Source organism: Aulonocara sp. 'chitande type north' Nkhata Bay, linkage group LG7 (assembly GCF_057382095.1).
Source record: "Aulonocara sp. 'chitande type north' Nkhata Bay isolate Kocher_YH1m ecotype deep benthic linkage group LG7, A_spYH_male_GT1.1, whole genome shotgun sequence".
Classification (NCBI taxonomy): domain Eukaryota; kingdom Metazoa; phylum Chordata; class Actinopteri; order Cichliformes; family Cichlidae; genus Aulonocara; species Aulonocara sp. 'chitande type north' Nkhata Bay.
The window spans coordinates 65,636,313-65,662,498 of NC_141350.1; the positions used below are offsets into that span (position 1 = coordinate 65,636,313).

The window sequence follows — 26,186 nt, forward strand, 5'->3', positions numbered from 1 at the left end:
TAGACTAGCTTCTGGCTTCGAAAGCACAATATACTAGCAACCAAAATGCTAATGTTAAAGCTTCTTGTTCAAAATCCGTGAGTGATGTTGCTATGATTACGCCCACTTTTTATATAAAAAAAAACATGCTGTATTTAAACGCTACTGTAAACATGTAAATACTAGAAAATGTTGCAGCAGCCAAACACATGCCAACTGGTCTCTAACAAGTTAGTTAGCAGGTATGATAGCGCTCCATGCTCTTGTTCAAATATGGCTAATGCTTGCTCCAAAAACATGGCTGTAGCCAAAATACTAACACTGAGGCTTAAAATGCACACACTATAAAATATGGGCTAAAGCACAGACACTATGTCCATCTTTTACATAGTGTGTGGTTCTGCACAATTCTAGACTCTGTATGTCAGTCCCCGAGGAGTAAACCAAAGTGGAGAGGAATAAAGAGGAAAAGTATGATCATCACTGTAATGATCATACTTTGCAAAGTAACAAAAACGCATTCACAATTGGAGTGGACATAGATGCTTACTGACCGCAATTCCTCTTTTAAAAGTGGAGCTTGGGAGTACACACGCTGCAAGAAAAACAGGGCTACGTGAAGGTCTGATCAAGCAGGCTTATTGTGCTTTACAACACGGCCACAGCACGTAGTTACACACAAGGAAGCCAACAGACACTGACACATGAACACACCCTGCGAGTGGGCTCAGCCAGCATCAGAAGATTAACAGTGCTAGATGTTGACATCAGTCCACCAACAGTGAAACACAGAGGAGCATGCCCACGCTCAAAGGGCTCAGGGCTAATTTAGCTGATACTGCAGGCCTCAGCACTGGAAGGCTTTGTTGCATTTATTTTACATTAAATAGCACTATCAAGACAAACTGAGGAGATGCAATGCCCTTCACTGGTAACCATCAGCCCAAATCAGCTGCATGCACGGCTGACAGAATTGTGTTACAGTTTGATTTCAAAAAGTACTTCACTCTATACACTTTAAGGACTTTCTCTGCCTCACATTTATGGCCAGTTTCATCACCAATTAGGCTAACATGCACATCTTTGGACTGCAGTAGAAAGCCAGAGCACCCGGAGGAAGCCCACGCAGGCAAAGAGCAAAAAAGGAAAGGCCCCAGCCAGGATTTGATCACTGTAATTACATTGCCACTGTGTTGCTGTCTGTAAATGCTAACCACTTTCAGGCTTTGGTGAAGCATGTATGGATTCTGTAGGTGACCATACAAAGCTGCAGGTATGGTCACCAGCTAACTGCCTTGTCAAACCAACTCCTAATATTTTCAGTAATAGATGTGCAGCAGGTGTTATTTGACATTTTCCTTTTCAAATTTTCTCAAATTTCAGTTACATGAATCGATTAAATATCAAAGCAATAGATACTGAAAATATAACATAAAACCAAAACTATATGAAATATCCAAAATGTTTAATGAGATTTGGATAAATCCCCTTCAGCACCACCCTGACCGTGACATCATCATCTCTGCGTCTGATCCCTTCTGTCTCATTTTTCGTTCTCTCCAGCCTCTTTTGTCCTCTACTGCAGCCTCTCTCCTCTCTCTGGCAGTCATGCAGCATAATCTCTGCGTTTTATCCAACACCCTTAAAGAGACAAAGCCCAGATGCCACTTACACTTGCTCCTGGACGCTGATGAAGTGTGTGTTTGTGTGGGTGTGTGTGACCTTACAATGTCAGAACTACTACTTAACATGGAAAGAATCTTCCACCCTAGGAAACAAAACACATCATCGCAGCAGCGTTTTTTAAGCAAAGCTTCACCAGTCAAAACAAATATATGACTTGCTCTGTCTGTGCTAGTGGCAGTGACAGAAGGTGACTTTCTGAGCACAGAGTAGACTGCAGCCTTTGTGTCTGGTGCTCAACTAAATTCTCCAGAGCTGAATGCCTACGTCAGTTTACTGAGTCTGTCACTTAATGCTGGGCATGTGTTTCATGGCACAGAATATATAGAAAGTCACTGGGACCTAAAAACTTCATGTATACAATCACAAGTTAATTTATTTTTAATGTTTTAAAAACAAGAATTAAGAATGTATGTTGTGGTTTTGGATGTCTAACACAGTATTTTGTGTGCTGAACTTCTAAGTCCTGCTGATTGCTGGTTTATATTTTTGGTATTCCTTCTTTCAGTTTACCCTTCCTCCCTTCTGTCACCCTTCCATTGTAAAAGTCTCAATCAGTGATTTCCCCAGTTTACTTATTTCCTGTTTTATTTTGGTAAGCCCTTTCTTGTATGTTTGGTATTTAGTTTTACCTTCCCTGTCTAGTTTTCCTGATTAGTTACAGCTGTGTTCCCTGGTGTTTCTGTGTGGAGAGAGCGCTGCTACGCACCTAGCGCTAGCATTGGAAGGAGATGCACTGCAGGTACTCCTTGACCTAGCCCCGGCAGAGCAGCATGAGCTCCAGGCCCTCACCATGGCATCAAGAGGCGATTTGGGCAGCGGCACTCCACTGATCAGAGCAGGGAGCATCTGACCATCTGGCCGGGGGAGAGCCTGGGCACCTTTGCTGTGGATGTTTTGCTGTATGCTTGTCGTGGCTACCCGGATTTCCCAGCAGCAGCCCGTGAGGAGCTTAGCCTGCATGCTTTTCTGCGAGGACTCTTTCCAGAGTGACTGCGCCAACACGGACGCCTGGCCATGCCTCGAACTTGGGCGTCCCATCAACAGACCGACCGTTGCTACCGGTGTGATGAGCCTGGCCATGTGGCACGCGACTGCCTGGCGCCCGCCCCGAAGACCAGAACTATGCGGCCTCAGGGAAACAAGAGGGGGAGCGGTGTAGCGAGGGGACCACCGCTCCAGCTTCCTGCCCCCCTCCAAGAACAATGCACGGTGGTGGGCCGAGTCGGGCATATCAAGGGACTCTACCTGAGCTGCTGTTTTGAGGACCAGCCCTGCCGGGCTCCGGTGGATACGGGGTCTACTATTTCCCTAATACGACCTGGGGTGCTCCCTGGGATGTCCGGGCCACTTGTGATGGGTTGGTCACCCACCGACACCCAGCTGATGACGGTGACAGGGGATAGGACTGACATGCGGGGGAAGAAACCATTGCGGATCCGAGTGAAGGATCTGGAGCTGGTGCATGACTTCTGGCTTGCTGACATCCAAGACCAGTGCATCATCAGCCTTGATCTACTGACCCGCTGGGGGGCCTGTGTTGACACCGTAAAGCTGGCTATCACTCTTGGTACAGAGACTCTGGCCCTCCAGTGCGGCCAAAAGCAGGGAACGGAGGGGACCACAGACAGACAAGCCGGGCTTCAGGCAGCTGCCACTCAACAGACTTCGGATGCCGGTGGCTCTGGACCATCTCTACTCGCCTCAGCCCCAGCCTCTAGGCCAGACAAACCTCCCTCGACCGAGACAACCCAAGCTGTTGATGACCTGTGGCAGCGCAGCAGCGTAGGTCTCACCGTTGACCAGTGCCAGCGGTTGAGGTGCCTCCTGGACGAGAATGTGGACATCATCGCCGCTAGTGACAAAGACTGCAGGCAGACGCGGCTGGTTCAGCACACCATCGACACCGGCTCTGCTCAACCCATCCGTCTGCGCCCACACCAGCTGCCCCTCTCGAAACGACAGGAGAACCGGGCCCAGGAGGCACTGGGCATGGCTACTGCTCAGGCCACAGCCAGCCGAGGGGGATGGCTCCCGTTGACCACGCAGCAGCTGAAGCGGGAGCAGGAGGCTGACGCAACGTTGGTTCAGGTGAGGGCCTGGCTGGAGGCGGCACAATGCCCAGGTTGGACGGGGGTGTCGGGACAGGGGCTCGAAGTGAAGGTCTACCACTGCCAGTACAACAATGTGGAGACCCACGACGGCCTCCTAGAAAAGAGCCTGCGACACCAGGTGCCAAGGGGGAGCTTTCATGCCTGGCGACAAGGTTTGGGTGTGCTGCCCGGTTCGCAAGAGAGGAGTGCCCCCCAGGCTGTGCAGTCACTGGCAAGGACCGGCAGAGGTCGTGGAGCGGCTAACAGAACTGGTTTACCGTATCTGCATACCAGGCCCGGGGCGCATGGTAATGTTGCACCAGGACAGACACCGTACCGACCGCCCGCTCCAGCAGCCGCCGGGGCAGGGGATGTTGGTGGCACCCCATGTTCTGATGGGGTCCCCTGCTATTCGAGATCGCCTTTGTGTTGGGTAATGGGGTTGTCGGGGACGACTGACCCCTTAGGTGTGGGCTATGTAGTGGGTCAGGGGTGTTTGGCGTTTGACAGCTACGTTCTGTTGTTCCAGGCGGCAGCATTATGTTGCTATGATTACAGGTGACGCTCTCTCTCTGCGACTGTGTGTTTCTGGGTGGAGAGAGCGCCTTTTTGTTGTTGTTGTGTTTTCTGTTGAATGCTAAATAACGGCTGTGCTCCCTGGCTAACTTGCGGGAAGCAAGACCAAATGACACCTCTGTCTCCTCCTTGTCTGAGCTCGCCGCAATATGTTGATTCATGGTTTTCTTCTGTTTTTGTTGTACCGCCTGCTATAAAAAGACAGGCCAGGAAAATCTCCTCCATGTTTTTCGGTGTTTTTTGGTCCATTACTTTAACACTGTGATGCTTACGCCTTTGATAAAGTCTCACAATTGTCACCTTTCTTTTTCTAGATATAAAAATATGGATATGTACTGATAAATGATGAGAATTATAATATTTCTGACTGTCTGAGGCAAAATTTCCCCGATTCAAATCAAATCGATCGAATCGAGGTCTTGTGAATTGTAATCGAACTGATTCTAGAAATCAGTGAGGACACCCAGCCCTAGTCTGTTGCGTTGGGCTCTTTTAATAAAACTCCTCATTTAGGCGATAACGTGGAATCCCACCATCTTTATTCCAGCTCACTCTATGTTCATGACATAGCATCACTTCCTGTCTAGAAGGGTAAGTACTGCCCCCTAGTGGCGCATGATATTCACCAATATAGATTACACCACATCCCCTTTACTGAAGTCAGACTGGTACATTCTTTTGTTCTTCAAACAAAACATAACTGCATATAGTTTTTTCAATACAGGCATACCCCAACATTTCAGGAAACATAAAGTCAGTATTGTCATAAACACTTTTTCTTTTCCTCCTGTAACAGAATAAACACTTTCTCTTTTCTTTTCAACCTGTAACAGAATAAACACTTTTTTCTTTTCAACATGCTACTCTTAAAACCACAACTTAGCATTTGAAACACACTTTTCCGTTTTCAAACAATCAGCTTCACAGATCAAGTCTTTTCGGTTTAATCACCTCCCTACCAGACCGGGTTCTAACCACACCTGGTGTATGGGGTGCGCTTGGCTCAGAAACTGTCTCTGTAGGAGTAGCTTGGATCTGTGTGGCTTCGGTTTGAGCCTCTGTTTGCGGGATCGGCACAAGATGACTGCGGTTCCTTCTAATTGTCCCTTGGGGCCCACTGATGACGTACGATCGTGGAGTCGGGTGGACTGCTGTCACTGTGCCCTGTGCTCTTGCATCCGTGATCCAGACTGGTTGTCCTGGCACCAATTTATCCAGTTCTCTTTTTCTATGTCTCTTGTTAAAACTTTCGGTTTGTCTCAGCCGTTTCTCTCTCTCCGAACAACTAACCTGCTGAAAATCAGGCAGACGGGGCTGTAAGGTTTCAGGAAGCATTGGCAAGGTAGTACGAAGCCTGCGCCCCATGAGAAGTTGAGCCGGGCTGTAGCCATTTGCCAGTGCTGTTGTTCTGTATGCCAGCAACGCCTTGTATGGATCGCTAACCTTTTTGAGGAGATTCTTGACGGTCTGGACGCCTCTCTCCGCTTTGCCGTTGCTCTGCGGGTACCTGGGACTACTGGTAACATGCTCAAAACAGTAGTCCTTTGCAAAGTCTCTCATTTCTTGACATGCAAATTGTGGCCCATTATCGGTGATCAATACTTCAGGGATTCCATGGCGTGCAAATATTGACTGTAAATGCACAATCACATTGGCTGAACGAGTTGGACTGAGTTGAGCAATCTCGACATATCTCGAGAAGTAATCCACTACTAACAGATAGTTTTTGTCTTTTAGTGTGAACAGATCAGCTCCTAAGTTCTGCCATGGCCTCTCAGGTAAACGTGTGGGCATAAGAGGTTCCCTCACATTAACTCTCTCCTGAATGCACAGCCTGCACTTAAGGACAAGTTCACCGATCTGGTTACTCAGGCCTGGCCACCACACTGCTTGTCGCGCACGTTCTCTACACTTGACTACTCCTTGGTGTCCCTCGTGTATTTTGTCCAGAACTGCGTTTCGCATGTTTGCAGGTATGACCAACCTTGTACCTCTCAGTAGTAGTCCATTGTGTACACTCAAAACTGCTCTTTCAGACCAGTAGTGCTTTACCACTCCCTGCAGCTGGTTCCTGTCCGGCCAGCCCTCTGCACAGTACTTCATGACTTGCGAACAGACGCTGTCAGACTGCAGCTGCTCACGGAGATCTGAAAGGTATTTGCTGCTAGTAGGAAGGCCCTCCAGCACTGTGTCAACGTAGATATCAGTGTCCTCCATAAGGTCATTGTCTCTGGGAATCACGTTGCCTGCCAACGGCAACCGTGACAGCGTGTCGGCCGTGGTGAGGCTTTTGCCTGGAATGTGCCTTATAGTGTAAGAATACCTCATCAGGCGCATGCGGAATCTCTGTATCCGCGGTGGAAGCAAATCCAGGGCTTGTCCTCCGAGTAGGCTCACTAGTGGCTTATGGTCGGTCTCAAGCTCAAAGTGTAGCCCTAGAATAAAGTCACTGAATCTTTCACAGGCCCAGGTGAGCGCTAGCGCTTCTTTTTCCAGCTGAGCGTAGCGCTGCTCTGTGGCTGTCAATGTCAATCATTGTCTTTCTGTAGTAAGACTGCCCCCAACCCATATGAAGAAGCATCTGCTGAGATCTTCTGGGGTTTGTTTGGGTTGTAGAGCTGTAGCACTGGTGCAGATGACAGTTCTTGTTTTAAACTGTTAAAGGCGTTTTGTTGCTCATGCCCCCAGTACCACATGTTTTTAGTTGAAAGCAAGTCTCTCAGTGGTTTGTCTTTTTCAGAAAGGTTTGGGATGAATTTCCCCAGCTGGTTCACCATTCCTAAGAAGCTCCTAAGCTCACTCACAGTGCTTGGTTCTTTCATCTTCTGCACCGCACTGTTTTGTCAGGGTCGGGGCTCATGCCTTCAGATGACACAATGAATCCTAAGAATTTCACTGCTCTTTTGCCAAACTCACATTTTGACATGTTCAGGGTGACGCCTGCCTTCTCTGCACGGTCGAGGACAGCGTGGAGTCTCATGTCGTGCTCCTCTCTCGTAGATCCCCAGACCAGGATGTCGTCCATGTGGCATACGACTCCCGCGAGGCCGGCTGTCACTTCCGTCACCATCATGTTTTGGAAATGCTCTGGTGCACTGGAAATACCAAATGGCAGACGGTTGAAATGGTACCTCCCAAATGGCGTAATAAATGTGGTGAGGAGAGCAGATTCTTTGGACAGCGGTATTTGCCAAAAGCCCATGTTAGCATCAAGCTTGGAGAAATACTGCGCCCCTGTGAGCATGCCTAGTGTTTGGTCGACAGAGGGAAGAATATATCTTTCACGACACACCGACCCATTTAAAGGTGTCATGTCCACGCAGATGCGGACTGTCTCTTTGTCCTTTTTAGGGGCTACGACCATGCCGCAACACCAGTCTGTGGGCTCCTCCACACGACTGATCACCCCCAACTGTTCCATCCTCTGTAGCTCTGCTTTGACTTTGCCCAGTAGTGGGAGCGGAACACGCCTGGGCACTTTCAGTGAATAAGGTTTAGCGTCGGGCTTCAGCTTAATCGTGTACGGTTTTTGAACAAGCCCGAGCCCATCCCATAGCTTCGGGTACGCTTTCTTCACTGTCTCAAGGTCAACATTGTCCATTCGGGCAATTAGTTTCAGTCTCACAGAAGCTGTCCTGCTTAAGAGAGCTACACGCAGATTTCTGACTACATAGATTGTCTCTGCAGTGCTCCTGTCACTGTAGGAAATGTCCTCCTTTGTGGACCCAAGCACGGTCAGTGCTGCACCTCCTGGTCCATACAGTGGCTTCTCAGCTTTTTGCAGATGCTCATTTGGGTGCTTAATGTCTTTGAATGTCTCTTCTGAGATAGCTGTGACATCTGCCCCCGAGTCTAATTTGAAGGTCATGCTTTTGCCTCTCACGCAGATGTTAGCAAGCCACGGGTCTTCTCCTGAATCCAGTTCACCTAGGAAGAGTCCATCTGCACAGTCTGCCACCTCATGCACAGCTGTAGACCTACAAACTCTCCCGTAGTGTCCACGTTTCCCGCAGTTGTGGCATTCCGCATTTTTAGCTGGGCACTGTGCTGCTGGGTGCATCTGTGTTTTTCCACATTTAAAACACGTTTTATTTTCTTGTTTTTTTATTTGTGGTTTTCGTGGCTTGAACTGCTTTTGCTCTCTGCTTCTGAATTTATTGGGCTGTGACTTTCTGACATGCACGGCGTCCATGGCTGTTTTGCCTGTGCTGCTTTCGCCTCTGAGGTCAGTTTGCTGTCTTTTTATTTCCTCAGATTGTCTCGCCATTGTGATAGCTTTGGTTAGCGTCAAATCTTTGTTGAGCTGCATTCTCTCCGACAGTGATGAATCTTTAAGACCCACAACGAGCCTATCCCTCAAAAGTTCATCGTGGAGTTCACCATATTCACAGTTTTCAGCGAGAGCATATAGAGCTGTTATGAAGGAGTCAACTGTTTCCGCTGGCTGTTGTACTCACTTATTAAACTTTGCTCTTTCATAAATCACATTCTTTCTGGGGACAAAATGTCTGTCAAATGCGTTTCTGACCGCATCGTACTGCTGGCGCTGCCCGTCTGTTAGGTCTAGTCCCCTTAGCACGTCGTCAGCCTCGTCTCCCATGCAGTATACTAATGTGTTCACTTGGTTAGCATCAGTTGAACCATTCAGATTACTTGCCATTCTGAAACGCTCGAAACGTCTGATCCACTTCTCCCATTCTTGGGGCTTTGTGAAGTCGAACGGTTCCGGTGGCTTGATGGTGAAAGTAGCCGCTGGTGGAGCTGCCGTAACCGGGCCAGGAGTCGCCGGTAATGCTGCTGCTTGCTCCGTCATTTTCGTCACTAGCCGTTCGCCAAGCTGACGGTTATTTTTTTTTCACTGTCTCTCTTCGCCGCCTAGAGCGAGTGCACTTCTGACACCATGTTGCGTTGGGCTCTTTTAATAAAACTCCTCATTTAGGCGATAACGTGGAATCCCACCATCTTTATTCCAGCTCACTCTATGTTCATGACATAGCATCACTTCCTGTCTAGAAGGGTAAGTACTGCCCCCTAGTGGCGCATGATATTCACCAATATAGATTACACCACAAGTCTACTGGACCTCTGTAAACACTTTGCTATCGAGTTTATGGTGTCATTCAGTCATTTCAGGTCATATTGAATAAAAAGTTTAAGTCAATTTAACAACTCTTGGTCATATGTGTGAGTGTGTGATGTGATCATTGGCTAATGACTGGTGATTAACACTTAAATGATTAAAGTTGTTACCAAATGAGCGTGCAGTTTTACAGCCAGAACAACAAAATAGCAACGCCCACGAATACTAAACTCAATTTTTGCCTTTTACTGTTTAATTTATCTTAAATATATTTAAGATATCTGTTAATTTTAAACAGTAAGCTTTTTATATTAACTATAAAAAACAAATGTATTTAATTTTACAGTACTGTATGGAATTTCTTATGTATAAAAGTTGCTACACTTAGGATTTTTACAACATTCAGCACTAACATCACTGTTAGAGTCTGTTACAATTAAATCAGGTTAAACAGATTTAATGGGACACTGAGTCAAATATTAATTTTAACTGGTTGTTTCAAAAGAGCTTTCCAAACAGAGTGTGTGAAATCCAACATGTGGTGACGTTTTCTAGTTTTTGTGTGCTCACAAACTATGAAACGTTCACGTTACTTAATTTTAACTCTGAGAAAATTAACATGAATTTTGTTTGGTTTACCAAATTCAAATATTTGAACTTAATGAACTATTAATAAATTGACACTATACAAGTGAATGAAATTTAACTGACAAATTTATGACCTGTTCATGAAACTTAATCAAAATACGTTAAGCAAACCTTTCATTTTTAGATGGAGATATGGTGGCATGATGAAATTACCTTCATTCTACAGATTAATTTTACTGCGATTTCTATGGACTTGGTTTGACCTTCAATAAATGATCGTTTCATTTGATATCTTCCTGAATAAGAGTCTTTCTTTGGGGTCCTGTCTTCACCAAATATGATATAGCATAGTAACGTGCAGCCACAAGACACAGACATGTTTGGAAGGTTTTGCACCATATTTTCTAGTCTTTGGCATGGAAGGAAGTTGGTTTGGAAACATATTTGGCGATGCTTCATCTCCTGCCTTGCGTTTGTGTGGGAGCCCCATCAAAAGCCTGTCATACCGTGCCCCCCCCCCCCCCCCCCCCCCCCGCCATGGCTCTGAAGAGAGAGGAATACGCTGCTGCACATCAGCCTTTTAAAGTAAGAATTCTTGTTTCAGTCTTTTGCAAAAACATCTAATATTACTAGAAAACAAAAATGTGCTAGCCACCTCAGTCACTTTGTTCTCACCATAGCAAAGATGCTATCAGGTCAAAACTTGATAGAGAAACAAATATCACTGTATAGAGACGAGCCATGTGCATTTTATTATAGTTTAATTAATTTTGAACTATGTAGTTTTATTGTTTTGGACTCTTTTTTCCTAATGTAGGTGTACTCAGACCACCAGCATTCAAAGGGGTTTAAAAAGAAAGCTCAAATATAAGTTAATTAGTAAAAGGCTGAAATTTTTAAAAAATCACAATGGAAAAAGATTTAACAAAATGAAAGCAGGTGTAGATAATAAACTCATGATCCACGACTGCACTAACAGTGGACACCTTAACAATGTGATAGTCCCGCATTGAAACTACAATATCACTAAGGCAGACTACAAAATGTGCAGCATAGTTCACCCCAATGTTTTCTTTAGTTTAGATCAATAAAAACAAAACCAGCAGTAAAAAAATATCACTTCATTATAAAGTTTGATATTGAGAATAAAACATATAGCCTATAGTTTTTTTCAAGAAATGAGTGACAAAGACAGTGATTGTATCTGCTAAAACCAGTAAGATGCTAAGGTGCTGTATTCTGAGCTAGCTAGACGTGACAGAGTGTCTCTTTAGGCTGTAGGACACGGCATCCAATTTCAGCTTTTAGAAGGGTCAGGGCACAGGACAGTTTTTCACTTGCCCTCAGTCCAACTAATATGAGTTAAAGAGGAAGACAAGGACAAATCAGAATGAGGTTATTTTCCACTGTGCCACAGGACTCTCAGTTGAAGTTAAACTTTTGGATCATAGCTACACTCGTTGCGTACTGGAGGAAAGTCTTTTGTAACCTAGCATTAGCAAGTGCTTGAGAGGAACACTTTGAAAATGAGGTCATTAGTGCTTCAAGGCAAAAGAATAAAACGCCCCTTAGTGGACACAGACCCAGACTCTTCTTTGTTTCGTTAGCTTGGGCTTTAATAGCAATATCAAAGAGTTTATGCTCATTAAAGTTACATGTTGCTTGGTGTTATTAGCGCTGAGGAAAGAAAACAGAAGAAGAATCTCTGACTACTTGTCTTCACATTAAAAACTGAGTTCTTTTAAAACAACATTCACACAACCGTCAGTCAAGCCTTCTTCCAGACCACATGTCTGTTTACCTCTTTCCTCCTTGTTTCCTTCCCCTCCTGTCTAGTTTATTAAATGGCTGAATGTGACCTTTCTGGAGCCACTGGAACAGAGCCATGAGGGGCATTAATATGAGAACAGAGACCAGACAACAACACCTCCCTTCGTCCTGCTTCCTCACTGAATAGCTGCCTGTCTTCCTTTTTCCTCTGTAATCACTTTGCCTCATTATCACCATTTCATCTTCATCATCCTTCATCTTTATAGAAAAGCAACACTTAGTTTTCCAGTTTGTTAAACTGAGAAGAAATATGTCAAAATGGGTTTGAGTTATATGCAGTTAATACAATAATGGTGGCATATTTGTCACTATGAATACCAGAATTAGACAAAAACTGTAATCGTAGCGATAGTTATTTTTCATCAATGCTGCACTTCAGAGGTACTTAAGCTGTCTTGCTGATAAAATGTCAGAGCTCATAGTATAACAAACACTGACCATGACCGAGGTGTTTTTGTTTATATAAATTGTGAAGTGAAGTTAAAAAACCATGAAAATTGTTTTGCTGTACAGGGTGTGATTAAAGCGAGGCCCATAGAAACAGAAACTGTTTAAATTTAGCTAATCCCCCCTTTAACGCTTTCTTTTTAGATTGCTCACTGGAAACCCCTGTATGACCACTCAATAACATCAAACTATTCTGGATGTTTTGAAAGCTGTTAAAACTATTCATCTGTTTCTACATTTCAGGGTCTCTTTTTTCAAAGGAATCCAGTATTTTTTACGCCTTTTTTGTCCGTTTCATATGAAGGCTTTTGTTTGCCTGTTGAAAAGCGTAATCTCAGTAGTTATATGATACCCAATTAATTGTCGTGTAGTGGGCTTTGCATTTGAACATAAACACTAACATAAAGATCACATGTTTGTCCTCATAGGACCGGGATTTGTGCCACCATGGACTGTAGTCTTGGACTAATGTAACAATGTGACCCCAGGGAACATGCTTTTTTCGCCGTGCTAGAATAAGTACTAGAATAAAGTGCAATTGCACATCCACTACAGTAGGTGGCAGGGTTTTTTGCACCGAGCATGTGCACACACACAGCACACAGCAGGATGTGTGTTTTCAAAATGTTTTCTTCTTCCTAATGGGGACGTAAGAGAAAATAATTGAGAAGCACTGCTGTAGTTTGTTTATATTTTTAATTGGTAATTATGCAACAGTTTAGCCATGTTATGGAGTAACATGGAAATAATGTATCATTAAGTAAATAACCAGTAATATGTAATAGATTACTTTATGTTACCTTCATATTAAAGTAACAAAGGAAGTGACTGGTTAAGCTGAGAGATTGCACTTAGTCACAGAAGATAGCAGAGCTGCTTGGATGTGACACAGATACTGCAGCTCAACGTAATCTAAGAATAAAACTATAAATTCTTATGTCAACTGGGAATGCACTTTTGTGGGTCTTCAGACTCCAACACAGTCTGGTGGAGATCAACTCGTATCGCACAGAATGTGTGAGCTGTCTAATGTCTGAACAGACAAACCCTAGTACAGAGACACGAACGTCACTGACCAATAATCCAGTGAAAATGACAACTTTACCCACACTATGCACATGTTTAGAGTATCTGTGAGCTCTGAACCTTAAAGATGTAACGGATAAAAATAAATCTTCAAGGATTAGCACTTTATCCTGATTTCACCTCAATAAATCCTTGGAATGAATTTCTCATTTGTCTGCATAGAAAGTGTTGCAGTCCTGCCTCCAGGGTCATCATAATATATCTGAGATATAAGGATAGCTTATAGTTCATTATCCAAAATATTTCTGTTTGCTGGGCTCTGATTGAAAAATCTATATTATTTTCTCAAGTAGCTAAAGTCACTCTTTATTTTGAGATTACTGGTGCCCCCTTTTTAAAATAATATCATCATTAAGTTGATATTAGGCATTCAAAGTAGGTGTGAGCAAGTGTCACTCACCATCTTCACTCTTTCATCTAAATATGGTTTCTATTGATTTGAAAATGTCAAGATGGTAAAAACTTAGCTTAAAAATGTATCATTATGGAGATTCAAATTCAAGTTTGACTGGACCCAGAATACAGAGAAGAAGAAAAACCTAAAGCCAGTCATATAAGGCTCATTAAGGTTAGTTCTTAGCTTTGGTTAAAGCTAATTTTATATTTTTGGCCCACTGATAATTGAAAAATAAAATCTTACAGGGGGAAAATAACTGCAACAAATAGTGTAGCTTCTTAGCAGAGTATCGTCTGCTCTTTCAGACGTTTCCAGAAATGTAGAGTTTGTTGATTTTAGTTGCATTTAAATTAATGTAACGTATGTATTTGAAATAACTTGTTAAACAATCTCTTTCATTCAAGTAGACTAAAAACATAAAGAGGAATCCCTTTTTCAGACGTATTAGCTCAACTTAAAAAGAGTTAAACATTGTGGACTTTTAAACTTTGAATATTTAGTTTTAGTTAACAGTTTGTTGTGGGTCTGAGTATAAATGTGATGTTCCCAGCACTGGCTGCAGCTGTCTGTGTGGTGTTCTTTACTGGTACTTACTTTGTCTCTGCATATTTTTGTTTCTCTGAATTTAGGATTTGTCACAGCTGTTTGACAGTTTTCTGTCTCTTAGTTTTTCGTCCATTCTTCTAAACAGACTTGACACATTAGTTCTCTTCTTGCCCCTCTTGGATATGTCTGTGGTTGAACGCCTACCCCATCTCTTTAACCTTTTTTCTTTCTTTCACGCCGTTGTCTCATCCCCTCGTCTCTGCCTTTTTCCAGGCTCTTTCTCACCAGCTCTATTATTCACTTTGTCGTGCTTATGTAAGACAGCTGGTTGTGAAATCAATTACCGTTGCATTACATCGGCTATATTTGTCCTTGTGACGCCATTGCTACTAGTGGAAAGATACCATTATCATCTCCTATGAAGTCTGTGTGGTGTGTAACTGTGGATCATCTGTAGATGATTTTTAAATTTCTATTGAGAAGGTGTTTTCCATTAGATGTGTGTAGGATTTGGTGTCGACATTGCCCCAAGAAATGTTTTCTAAGATAGTTTAGGACACAGTTGGACGTAACCCATAAGCAAGTTATTAGGTCAGCATATTTCCTCTGCAACGTGGAAGCTTTAGGATCTTCTAGAATGAATTATTAGGTTATTAAAAATGTACCTGAGCTTTTGTAAAACACTGTTAGGTCCTTATATTAACAACAATTTCTCAAATGTCATGCGAAAGAGCCAGGGTTATTAATCTTTCTCATCATATATTCTTTGAGCTCATTTTGTGGTTGAATGTCTTTGTGCTACTTTAGTATATCTTTCTTCTTCTTTTTTTTTGCTTGCTTTGCGTCTCCGTAGATATTTTGTGTATGTGTCGTTGCTTTGGCCCTCTTTGTGAATGTCGTGCATCTCTTTGCGGTTGTTTTGGCGTTGATCAGAGTCTGTTCTTGTTTTAATCTCTGTTCTTGTAAGTTCGAGTCTCTTTGTGTTTTTGTGTCTTGGTGTTGTAGTTGCGCCTCTTTTGTCTTTTGTATTATTTCTTATTGCTGCTGTTTTGTGTCTTCACAGAGAACCTCTACCCGATTAATAATTATCACTGTAGTTGGTACAGGTTTTCTACTACGCAATAAATTCCTGTTTCCCCACCCCTCGTGTATCTGCTGAGTTCTCCTTCAGCAGTGTGAAGGATCTGGTAAACAGCACTGTCGGCAAAGCTACTGAGATGACCAGTGAGGCATGTGGATATCACAGTCAACTTGCCACAGAGGAGGGCCTAACTTCAAAGCCTCTCTTCATCCTCTTAACTAACTGTGGTCAGGCAGCCAAAGTGTCAGTGGGTGAGAAGTTATTTACAGACCTGTTTTCAGTGTCCCTTTCACTGAGGAATGCTGCCCAGAAAACAGCAACAAAAAAAGAGCTTTTTTTCCTTCAGTGAGCTTTTCGAGTTTGGGGAGAAACAGTCAGTCTCTACAGCAGTTTCTTGAGAACAAAATGGACCTGTCCTCTTTTCTTTTCTCTGCCTCTGATGCTTCTGTTTCTCTCTTTAGCTCTGCCTAGGAATGGTTGCCATGACAACCAAGCTCAGTCCCACCAGGCATGGCTCACCTTTTTCGCTTTTAAACATTTATTTTCTTATTTTAATGAATCTAAACTAGCAAATTTGCACATTTTCTACGTTTTAAATGTTTACTGCTTTGATGAAAGCTTCGTCTTTGTTCTTTTGACTTCTCTTTTTTTTTTCTTTATATTTGTTTGTTTACTTCACCTCACTGCTTTATTAATCAATCGCAGAGCTGAATTAGAACTCGAATTTGAAGTAGTGTAGTCATCAATCTAGAAAGAGGAAACAGGAACAAAATATACTAAAGTTCAAAGGTGAAAGTGAAACTTTTTTTGTACAAAATCTGGTCTGTGCAAAAATATTCGGTGGGATTATGGTCGGGTGTTTTCTATAGAAAATATGTGCTGGAAGGGAAAACCTGCTTTACATGATGATAATACATGTGACCCACAAAACAACACGAAACAGTGAGTGAAAAGCTGGAAGACTTCAGTTAAAAACTGGTATCATTTTACATTATACAGGTGTGACAGGAAACTGTCACTTTCCTTGCAATCTGCACATGACTTCACGAGTAAAGTTACACATATTTGTCTCTATTATTTCAGGGTTTCACCTTATAATCAAAAGCACTGTTGTTGTGATTTGGTATGATATAAATAAAACTGACTTGAATTAAACATTACTGACAGAACGATTCCCAGGAAGGCACATAGTGGCACGAATTCCATTATTGTATTAACTCTATTATCACTCTCACTCCTAGCCCTGCTTTAAAATTACACATAATGCCCTCTTTTGTTCTTCATTCACGAGGACCTCTTGCCAAATTACACATCTCAGTGTCGCACCATGGTAACCCTTTCTCACACTGCTTCCTTGTCCCTGCTCATTTGTGTAGGGTTATGAAACCATTTGTATCACTTTGGATTGTTACTGTGTATCTGTTCAGGTGAACTCAGGGCAGGTTAGAGAACTAGTGGAAGGATTTTAATAAGTCTTTATAAAAAAAGATGTTCTATGAATTATAGGAAATATTGGTGCACATCAGAAGTAAGCACACAGTACACATGCAATGCTGTGTGCTGCTGAACCTTTATGCTCTGATGGGGGTTTTTTGCTTCTTTTTACCTCTACCCCATTTCCTCGAGGCGAAGGCCTCCGTTGTAATTAAAATGTGTTGTTAATCCATAATCCAAATACAGGCTACAATGATTTATTGCAACACCTTTTGGTACAAATTTGTATTACACAAAGTACAGCATTTCCCTGATATATTGTATATGAATTAACTTTGTTAATTTTCAAAGATTCTGAATTATTTTTGCTCTCTTGATAACTTTTATTTCTTTTGCCTGTCATATCATTTCCTAAGTCTGGGTTAGACGTCAGTGGTAATAGTGGTTTTTCAACTTGGAGAAAACTGTCTGCATTGATACACTAATATAATGTAGGTAAAAGACAGAAAATAGGTGCGATAAAAACTACATGAACAGAAAACCAGGAGTCAATCTTGGCTGTTGATATTTATAGAAAGTGATCAGAGAACATAACAATAAAACCCTTGTGAATCTCATCTGAATGAGGCCTGAGGCAGCTAAAAACTCAGTTAGTTCAAGTTTGTCAGGTACTGGACATTTTGCTGCTACAGTTGGAACAAACCGTCATGAGAGTAAAGCTACACACGGATTTCCTGTATCTGTGTTAGTTATGCAACTCTGAGGGGAAGGTTGGAAACTGTGTCGCAGGTCTAGTCATTCAGTGACAGTGAAGCACTTTAAGTGGATGCAGTTACAGTATAGAGGCTAAGAGTGACGCTTCCTGTCAGGAAATCAATTGCACTGCCATGTGGAGGGGAACCATCTGATCTGACGGACACTCGCTCAATCGATGCTTGGAAAGTGGGACAGCACAGGACAGCAGAGGGACAAATATGACGACATAGTGTCACAAAAACCATGTTTAAATGTTTACAAGGCCAACATAAACCAGCAGAAGCCCCTTTAATAAAAAGCAGTGAGGCAGAAACACTGGTGTGATGTGCAAGTGTCACATTATATGTACTCCCCGCCTTGTAGTGCTATAGTTTGCTCAACGTGCCCTAAAGGCTTTTCGGTCACTGATTCCAACACTTTGAGCAAAAGTGCTGAGGCTCAGCTTCCTCTCCTGCACGGAGGATACAAGGTTACCGACTCTGCTCGAGTGTATTAATTAGACATATGGCTGCCACACTGCCCACCAAAGGATATGGATGTGGGTCTCTAACCCTTCTCCTTTTTCACTGTGATCACACACATCTATCTATAGATAGACAGATAGATATAGGAGGAAAAAATGTAAATAGTTTGAAGAAAAAATGTTTGCTAATAAATGAGGACGCTCAGTCACAAAGGTGGAAGTCAGGGATGAAATATGTCCAAAAGGAGCTCTGCTGTGATTCTGTAACTGCCAACAAGAATCCTCACAGAACTGATGTTCTGCTTCCTGTCTAGCCTCAATATGAGCACACTGAGCTTCACATAACTAGCTGCTGCATTTTGACTCTGCCAAATATCCCATTCTTGCGAAAGAAATATCTCTAGGACTCCCGAAGGACTTCGATTGGCACAAACTTTCACTTAGACTCAAGGATGAATTTATTCACTTCTAGATCTGTAAAACTTCAAATTTATGAATTTATTTACATTTGACAAGTATCTCTGGAATTAATGATGAACTGAATAGACTTTAGCTTCCTTGCTCTCAAACACTAAGCTTCAGTTTAACTTTGATGCCTTAAATTTAAACCATGTCAGCCAAGCTTTAAATTAGGGTTTTGTGGCATATTTAGACTTTTTGAGGATATAAGAAGTCACAGGGTGTTACTGAACATTGCTGGTTAGCCATTTATGCTTGAATTTAATGAAATTCTCTGGATTTTCATCTGTTTTATATTCTATACTGAACATTTTAAAAGCAATGAGGACTGAAAAGCACAGGAGATTTTGTTAGCAGTGCTAAAAACGAGGCTTTGTGGTCGATTTTTGCAGAAATAAATTAGGAGAAAATAATTTTTTATATGTCAGTAGATTAATTTGCAGTTCAGTTTGTTAAAATGTTAAAATTAAAACATTAAAAAGCATTTTTAAAGCCTGATATAAAACAGGCTTGTGTACACTTTTGCATGGCACTGTACCAGAACTAGCTATCAGGAGCCTGTGGGAGCATTGCTAATGGCAGCCTGCTTAAGAAGAAAAAGATGGTATAGCTGTGTTTCAGTCCTGATACAAAACAAGTTGTTTTAAGCTTAGAATCAATAAAAGTCTCGTTCCTGGTGTTCTGCTTTAAGTCACCTTCACTGAGCTTTGCTCCACCGGATCTTGCATCCCTTGTTCTTCAGTGAATGTGAGCATTAGTACACTGTCGACTGCTTCACTACCTGATTCCAAAAACCTCTCTGGGGCAGATTAACTGGTATGTCATTTATCAAAATGCTTAAACATGTCTCAGATTTTGAAATGAAGCCACTTAAAATGTTAAACAGCAGCACAGCCCTGTCCCCGAACAGCCATCTATCTCGTCCTGTATCTGCTGCCTTGTTTCATCCCTTGTTCACTTGATCTTGTCTTTTTTATGATATTGAGCTAAGTAGATGCAATTCCTAAAGGAGCTTCCAGCAGATGTTAATCCTTGCTGACACAACCCAGCATTCACTCCTACAACTCACAACATCTCTTTCATCTCCATTACCTATGCTGTTGGCTTGTGGGTGGAGAAACACACCTTCACATGCATCTTCTTCCTTTTTAATGCAAAGAAAAAAAAAATCTCAACATTTCTTAAAACTGTTTTTAACTCACAATTAGTAACAGAGCTATTTCCACTATTTGAAATGAGACTTTTAAATATTTATAGCTGCTGAATGTCTGGAGATGGCTGAGAAGCTACCTCAGAGCCAAGCTATCAATGTAGGAGTGGAAGATTAAATATTAAATATCAGCTATCGGCTCCAGACAAACACACAGCGGCACTTTCTGTTCTGGCAGAAAAAGTTTCCTCGTCAGAGAAATCAGATGAAAGCTTTGCGTCTGCAAAAAATGCTTCACTCTGGAGTCAGAAAAGCAGCTTAGAGACAATAAGTAAAGTGCATTCATACTCAGGATATTCAGAACGTAATGTGACCTGAATCAGACAGGGTGAGTTTAAAATGGAAAACCAGCATAGAGGATGTAAGGAGGGTCCGGCCGCACAGTGGTGAGCTCACACGTTTGACAGCACATTCGCTCAGAGCTCTATTTTCACCTCATCTCTCAGCGGGAACGTCAGAGTCAGGGTGTGACAGGGTCATGCTCCTGAGAGCTGGACTTACCGCAGCAGTGAAATGATAACGCTTACATTAGTTTAGATTTGCAAAGAGGACGAAACACTCCGGTTATTGGCAGCTTTCAGAAGACAAATTTAAGCGTCTCTAAAGTATCTTCAGCTCGCACCAGAATTCAGTTCGAGACCAATTTAACTTTGTGTTGTATTTTTCCCCCTGGTGAATGTCTCAGTACATTTGCATGGGCAACTCGAGCTGCATTGTGTCATGCTTCACTCTTTTCAGGTCATGCACTGAACTCAGCCTCCTACTTTGGTGACCACGTCCCTGTGACATGTCTGCACTGTTGCTGCCCTGCTGTTTCAACTCCTCCAGCAATCACCATTCAGGATGTTTACCCATTAATTCTCAGTTTCTATTTGCAGGAAGTGATGAGATTCACAGCCTGGGAAGGAGAATGAGCTTTATCTCTGATTCATCTCAATCTAAGAGCTGACATTATTATTCATCAGTTGAGGGATGCAAGACTTTGACTTTGTCTGCATGCCATCATTTTTACACATAACTTAAGTAAATGCCACACTGATGTACATTCTGATATGTGATCCCAGCTTTGAAGGAGTTTCTTGGGTGGATGAGGAGCTGGCACTGCCTGAAGTGTGATCAGTGATTAAAGTGAAACCCACTTGAGTCCCACAGCACATACAGTTATTCACCTCATTAATTCCCCCGTAATGGAACCGACGACATGTTCAGAGGCACTGTACCGGGTCCTCCTTAGCTTTTCCTTCCAGCAGTTTTGGCTGAGTAAACATTTTGTTTTTGATCATCACCTTGTTTCACACACACAGGGGTGTGTTCACAGCTGCAACTTTACTCAGCAAGTTTGCAGAAAGTTGAATAAGATAACTTGAACTGATGTCGAACAGCTGCAATAAAAAAAAAAGCTGAGGCAACACATACGGCTGCCTGTAGCTGTTATTCTCCACCACTGTGTAAAATCATGACCTAAATAATAACATTATACTGCTACAAGTTTTAAACAAAGACTCCCAAAGGGACAACAGCCCAAGGGCGAGCAGCTCTTCACACTGAACCAAAGCTCGTAGGTGTTGAATACTAAAGTCTTACAGCTCGCTTCTCAGTGTTTGCTGATTTTGCTGTTTTCATGTCTTTGCAAAGTCAGAGGCTGAAGAGAACATGCATGAAGGACTGTTTTTTTTATATAAATAAAATTGAATTGAAGTGAATTGAAAAGGAAAAACAAAACATCAGTAGAACATCTGTGAACTTCCTAGTTTTAATGATTTGTCCTGTGGTTTATAATTTCCTTCTCTGTTCACCTGGATGTGGCATTTTCAGTGGGAGGAACATTTGGTCTGAGACTGAAGAAGTCACTTTGTATTTCTCCCAATAAAAATGCTACAGTGTGATGAAGGAAGCTTTCTGGGATTTTCATACCGGGATGACTCAGCATGCATCGAGACAAGAGTTTTCTGTGTAACTGCTGAGCCACATTGCAGCGCGAGACCCGCTGCAGGCTATGGAAACATTTCCCCAGACAGTGATGCGTTGCTTTCTTTACCTGCAAACTTTGATGGACACTGATGATGGGACACTGCCTCAGGAGTTTTACGTGAATGCACAGCGGCAGGTGTTCACGGTGAATGAGGAATAAAGGCCCCGGGCTGTTTTTCATTGTGTTCTTTTGGTGTTGGATAAAAAAAATCCTCTCCTTTTCCAGCGTGACAATTCCCCCAAACAGAAAGGTTCTAGGACTTGTAAAATGCTGCCAGAGTTGTTTGTGTAACTTATATGAAGAGACTGACGTGATTCAAGGTTTTCACTGAGTGTGGCTCTGCATCGTTTGCTCTTCTGGGGCTTCTTCTAAAAAATATTTCCTTCACATTGCAAGCGTCTCATCCTCCTCGCAGTTATGTCATGATGCTGCAGAACTGAACTTTTAGAACCTGCTAACAGCCCAGCACTATCATCATCCACTGTATTTTAGTCACCGACATTCACACGTCATGACTTGAATTTATTTGGCTCATGCTGAATGGCACAGTTGGATCGTCCGGCAGCGGCGCTGAAAAATGCAACCAAATGTCCCTTCTAGTGATTGTGTTTCTATGGTCCGCCCACGGCGCTGTAGGACGAGCGCCAGCAGGACAGACGGGCAGACAGCGTGTGGTCACCAGCAGTACACTGATGGGGGAGGGGAGCGGTCGGTGGATTCTTTCCTGAACCGAACGGAGAACCCGATGTCAAGAAGCGAAGCCCAATGACCCACGGTGAAGGGATGAATGGTTTCCTGAGCAAGCCGCAGTCACTTCCTCCACAGACGCATGGGTTTAATGCCACTACCACTGCAAGACAGGCCATAACCCACAACCCCAACAGCAGTGATTGGCCCTGCATTTTATACCTCACTGAGACTGGAGGTGTTACACCAAACAGGCATTGAGATGGAAATTTTGAGCTAAATTGTCAATATTTGTCACATTTAAATCTATTTAATGTTCAGATGTTTAGATCATTTTAGAGTTACATAAACATAAAAGTCTTAGAAGTGTTGTACATGCCTATTATTTAAAGACTTGGGTAACACTAACAATTTAATGGGCTGCATTTATATAGCGCTTTTCGAGACCCTCAAAGTGCTTTACAATTCCACTATTCACTCTCGCATACTGGTGGAGGTGAGCTACAGCTGCCCTGGGGCAGACTGACATGGCAGGCTGCCATATTGCGCCATCAGCCCCTCTGGCCATCACCAGTAGGCGAAGTGCCTTGCCCAAGAACGCAATGACCGAGACTGTCCGAGCCAGGGCTCGAACCAACAACCTTCTGGTTACAAGACAAACTGCCAACTCTTTAAGCCACAATCGCCCTAATACACGTGTTGTTGTGTGGACTTAATGTGCTCTGATGTGTCGTCATTTGTCTGTGTTGTGTCGATTTGTTGCTCATTAAGCTGACCGGTCCTGCTTTAGACTGAGTGTAGAACCATACGCCCACTGATACTGGAATAAATACACTGCTCAAAAAAATTAAAGGAATATCTTTTAGTCAGGCTATAGCATCAAGTCAGTGAAGCCTCTGAGGTATTGATCCTATCAGTTACATAACAGAGAGGGTTGTTAATCATGTTCAGCTGTTTTGATCTTAAATTAAATAAAAACAGGTGAACTAGAGGGGCAGCATTGAGACAACCAGCAAAAACATGAAATTTACAGGTGGAGGCCACTAACATGTTTACCTCCTCATCTTGTCTGACTGTTGTTTCACTGGTCTTGTATTTAGTTAGGGCAGGGGTGTCCAATTAGTTCATTACCAGGCCTCTGGAGAACTTCAAGACATGTTGAGCCATTTAAATCAGCTGTGTTGGATCAAGGACACATCTAAAACTTGCAGAACACCGGCCCTCGAGGCCTGGTAATGAACTAATCATTTGATTCAGGTCTGTTGACCCAGGGTGAGATCTAAAACCTGCAGGATACCAGCCCTTTAGGCCTGGACTTGGACACCTCTGGGTTAGGGTATACAAACTACCTGTGCAACAGGTAGTCCACTCTTCCAGGATGCCACATCAAAACTTTCCACTGCCAGAAGGTTTGCTCTGTCACCCAGCAGAGTTTCGAGAGCACAGAGGAGATTCCTGTAGACAGTCCACAGAGGGACTCACAGGCCCCTAGAGGCCAGGTAGATATCAAGATGAAATCACTGGACCCAGTGTCAGACCCTACGCTGGCACAGAGGGTGCTGAGTTACTCTGGGTGCATGACAATCCCAGCTTCATGTTGCCAGAGTATGAGGCAGCTCCTGGAGGATGAAGGAATTGATACCTCTGACCTCCCCCCACGCTCGCCTGACCTAAAGCCAATCGAACACCAGTGGGACATTATTGTTCAATCCATCTTTTGATCCAATCGTTCCAGGTTGCACCTGAAGGTGTTCAGGAGCTCAGTGATGCTCTGGTCCAGATTCACTTTTTTGAGCAGTGTGCATGGAGATATGTAGAGAGATAGAGACCGTCCAAATAAAAAAGAATGCACAGAAATGTAGAAATATATTTAAACAATGCATTTCTCATATTTTTAATGACAAAAAGGTTGCATATTCAATAATATATTTCTACATTCACATTTTCGTTCTGTAACATTGTAGCGTTAATAACTGAAGACTGAATTGTCCTCTTGTTGCTGCTTGACAGCCATTTGAGGGAAATATGAGGAGGTGCAAGAGAAACACGCCACATGTTTTATTTTTAGCTTGATGGATTATTTTCCTGATATGTCAGGATACTATTTTCATTCTAGACAAATAACCCAACACTTAACGCTTAATCAGTAATCAAGAAATGATCACATCGCTATTTCCGTACTTCTCCTGCTGCTTTTCTGATGAGAGGTGTGTCCAGTTTTCTACTGATTTACATCTGAACCTGAGGGCAAAGTCATGTTTCTGCATATTATATGAAGCTGTTGCTTGTGCTGTGCCAGCCTCCATTTTTAATATATGCCCTCCATTAGTGACCACAGAGTAGCACAGAGCTGGCATTCAATAGCCAGTATGTAAGCAGCAGCATTCTCTTATCGATCGGATCATTTTTACTCTAATACACCATGAACATTCTGTGTTTTATACTGCAGCGTAAAACCCACAAATTTTGCTCTTTACAAAAGATGACTTACAGTCAGGAGGAAAAGTGAGTAAACCCCAGAGTGATGTTGCTTTGGTATCAAATGTTTCAAACTTGTCACAGTAACTGCTTGCCTCCAAGAAGAAATCCTTCTAGAAGCAAATCTCAGCTCCTAGGCTCTATTTTGAAGGATCTCTTTGAGTATTTGGGCAGTGATTACAAATAAAATAAATGACAATTATTTTAATTCATTTCAAAGGAACATAAAGACTACATGCATAGAATCACCAGACAAATCTGTTTGCTGACTTTGTCTCAAAATGGCATTAAAAAGGCACATTTTTCCTTTGGAACAACATGTTTGCTGTTACAGAGTTCTGCCATAGATTTTAATTCATGGTGCATTGAGAGGCATGTCTGTCTAATTTAATGTCTCTGGTGTTTGTTCTTGTGTGACATTAAAGGTCACACAGTAGGAATTCTTCCTTTCTTCGGTAAAACATGCTCAGCCAGCTCACAGTCGTCACTTTTGCTTCTTTAGAAAACTCTTTTTTCTTGGGTTTGCTCTCATGCTGGAATATTCCTCTGCTGCCAAGCTTCTGGACACTGGGATTCATCTTCTCAGCCAGTTTTTCAATATAGCCACAGGCACTCCATGAAAGGCACTCGTCAGTGCCTCCTCCTGCACTTCTCGGAATCAGCTGATTAATTTTTTTTGTATAATACTTCTTGTATATTTAATAAATTCAACTGAAAATTGTACCGTTCTATAAATATTTTCCAATATTTTCCAGAAATACATGGGAAATTAGATACTTTACGAACATGCTTGAGCCCTCTTAACATCTTAAGTACAGGACATGCATCAAATTTTCAGGGCTTAAAAGGTGTGATCGCTGCTGAAAACTTATTCTATACAGCAGCTGTTTTTCCATTCATTTTTAGTCCACCAGTGTCCATCCGTATGTATTTTTGAGCTAATAAAATCTATTAATGGGAAGTATAGTTTGATGAGATACATTAGCTAATTTAATGATTGTAGCTCTTGAATAAAAAATATCAGCAAAATAGATTAAAAAAAAGATAAATCGCAACATTTACTCATTTTATTCTGATTGTTATGTTGAAAAAGTGCTATTATTGTTCCTACAAGTGTACTTCATTCAAGTCCACAGGTTTCTAGCTGTATGTAGATGTACTTACTTTCACTGTATGAAGCTTCTCCTTGTACTATATTCTCAATAAAAGGTTTTTCAGTTGTTCACAAGACAGAATACTCAACTAATCCTGCAGTTACCGTGAGGTGATACAGCTTTGAATCATTTGACATTAAAGGGATATTCCTTAGAAGCATACTCGGTTTTGTTTGCAAACTATATT

The 26,186-nt window shown here is 42.4% G+C and overlaps 1 protein-coding gene across 3 annotated transcripts in view; it reads right to left on the bottom strand.

Moving 5' to 3' along the window:
* Positions 1 to 26,186, bottom strand: part of ndrg4 (NDRG family member 4) — a 62,216-nt gene that overhangs the window by 30,551 nt on the left and 5,479 nt on the right. The window lies entirely within an intron of this gene.